Raw genomic sequence first — 2500 nt, 5'->3', positions numbered from 1 at the left:
AGCGCTAACGTGCCGGGCCTGGGCGAGGTGAGTGCCGTAGGGGTGCCGGTAAGTGCGGGCGTTTAGCGCGGGCGTGGTCTGCTCTCGCCGTTGGTTGGCCTCGTGCTGGCCTGCGGTGCAGGATGCGCGCGCCTGCGCGGCGTTCGCGCCCCGGTGCTTCAACCTGCGTGCAGGATCCGAGCTCGGTCCCGTGCCTTGGCCTCCCACGGATCTTCCTTGCTGCGAGGCCGCGTCCGCCTTAGCGTGCTCCTCCGGGGGCGCGCGGGTGCGCGGATTCTCTTCGGCCGCCATTCAACGATCAACTCAGAACTGGCACGGACTGGGGGAATCCGACTGTCTAATTAAAACAAAGCATTGCGATGGCCCTAGCGGGTGTTGACGCAATGTGATTTCTGCCCAGTGCTCTGAATGTCAACGTGAAGAAATTCAAGCAAGCGCGGGTAAACGGCGGGAGTAACTATGACTCTCTTAAGGTGGCCAAGTGGCGGCGGTGTGGCTGCATCCGGACTTGGCTTTTCGAAGTGCGGTCTTGATGTAGTCGTGCTGCTGCTGCGAGGTGCCTTCCTTGGGTTATGGTTACAGGGAGAGTGATGCGCAATACATGGGCCTAGCCCTCTTAGCCTCTCCTCTCCTGCGGTCTTCTCCCCTTCTCGTGGGCCCGCTGATTTTTGCAGAGTGGAAGACCGCACCAGGGGCTTGGGGGGGTTACCAGCCCCCCCTCGCATTATCCCTTTATAGTTGGGGGCAGCCGACAAGAAACAAGAGATGGTGGCCCTTCCGCTGAAGGTGCCACCCCAGCTACCCCAGCACCTATCCGGCCAACCGGCCGTAACGAAAATGCGATAGTTTGTGTAGCTCCCTTTGCTTGCAGTGAGTGCCACCGCACTTTTACCACGAAGAACGGTCTCGGGGTCCATCGCCGCCGCCAACACCCTGCGGCCGCCAACGCTGAGATCGTGACGGAGAGGCATCGCGCGAGGTGGACGGAGGAAGAAGTCCTGTCGCTCGCCAAGGCAGAGGCCGAACTGTTCCTGGAGAGGGACGCCCGGTTCTTCTTTGTAAATCAAGAACTTACCAGGATGTTCCCCGACCGAACGCTTGAGGCAATCAAGTGCCGACGGCGGCAAGCTGCCCACAAGCAGCTTGTCCGCCAATTCATGGAGGCACTTGAGATCGGTCGGGGTGAAGAGCCGGCGTCCCGCCGTGGAGCAGCGAGCTCGCTGCCTGACGCGGGCGAGGCCGCTGCGCCGCCCGTCGACGCAGCCGAGGACTTCGCGGCCGACACCACCGGGCCGCCGCCGGAGGGGCCGACTGACGCCGCCATCTGGGAGCATCTGGCGGGGCTACCTGCTTCCGCCCAGCGTTTCTCTGCCCTGGATCGAGTCATTGGTCTGGGGCGGGGCACGCCGCCCGATGTCATCCTGGGCATGCTCCCGGATGCCCTTGCGTCGGTCGGGTCCAGGGGGGAGAGGTCGATCACCAGGACACAGCGGCCGCGCCAACCATCCAAGCGGCCGCCTGCCGCCCCGCCGCTGCAGAAGCGCAAGCGGCGCCGCTGGGAATACGCGCGGACACAGGACGCCTTCCGTAGGTCGCGTGCGCGTTGCGTGCGCGGCTTGCTGGACGGCACCCTGCTGCAGCCGCCACCCGACATCCCCGGTCTGCTGGACTTCTGGGCGGACCTCTTCACGAAGAAGCCGATCTCCACCGCCGGCTTCATCCGTGACCGCCTTCTCCCGCACTCGGAGCCTGTCGCTCCTGAGTGCCTATGGGGGCCGGTCACACGTGAGGAGGTCGCTGCTGCCTTGCCGCCCAGGGGATCGGCAGCCGGGCCGGACGGCCTGACTCCAGCGGAGCTGCGGCGCCTGCCGCATGAAGTCCTGGTGAAACTCTTGAACCTCTTCCTCCTGGCCCGCGCCCTCCCCGACCGTCTGCTTCGCGCCCGGACGTCACTTCTCCCCAAAACGGCTGCACCAACATCCCCCGCTGACTTTCGCCCCATTACGGTCTGCTCGGTGTTGGCGCGGACCTTTCACAAGGTTCTCGCGTCACGCCTGATGCGTGCATGTGCTGTGGACGAACGTCAGCGGGCATTCATCCCCCGGGATGGGATGTTGGAAAACACCTTCATCTTGGACACTGCTCTCACCGACGCAGTCCGCTCCTGTCGCTCTGTTTTTGTGGCATCGATCGACGTCTCTAAAGCGTTCGATTCGGTGGACCATGCCGCCCTCCGCCCCGTGCTGAGGGCTCATGGCCTGCCGGATTGCTTTATTGAGTACGTCGAAAGGTGTTACGAGGGTAGCACGACGGTGATAGCGGGCGGCGCCGACGTGGGCGTGCCCCTGCAGCCGGCTAGGGGTGTGCGTCAGGGTGACCCCCTCTCCCCCCTCCTTTTCAATTTTGCGGTGGACTATGTTTTGAGTCAACTTCCCTCCCACATTGGAGCTCGGATCCTTGGTCGCAGAGTTAACGCTGCGGCCTTCGCAGATGACGTCCT

At 63.8% G+C, this 2500-nt stretch overlaps 1 pseudogene; it reads left to right on the top strand.

Annotated features, from left to right (window-relative positions):
- Nucleotides 1-2500, top strand: part of LOC124573645 — a 7963-nt pseudogene that overhangs the window by 2411 nt on the left and 3052 nt on the right.

This window comes from Schistocerca americana, unplaced genomic scaffold (genome assembly GCF_021461395.2).
Source record: "Schistocerca americana isolate TAMUIC-IGC-003095 unplaced genomic scaffold, iqSchAmer2.1 HiC_scaffold_184, whole genome shotgun sequence".
Taxonomy (NCBI): Eukaryota; Metazoa; Arthropoda; class Insecta; order Orthoptera; family Acrididae; genus Schistocerca; species Schistocerca americana.
Note: the sequence above shows the minus strand (reverse complement) of the source record. Positions and strands in the feature narration are given on the sequence as shown.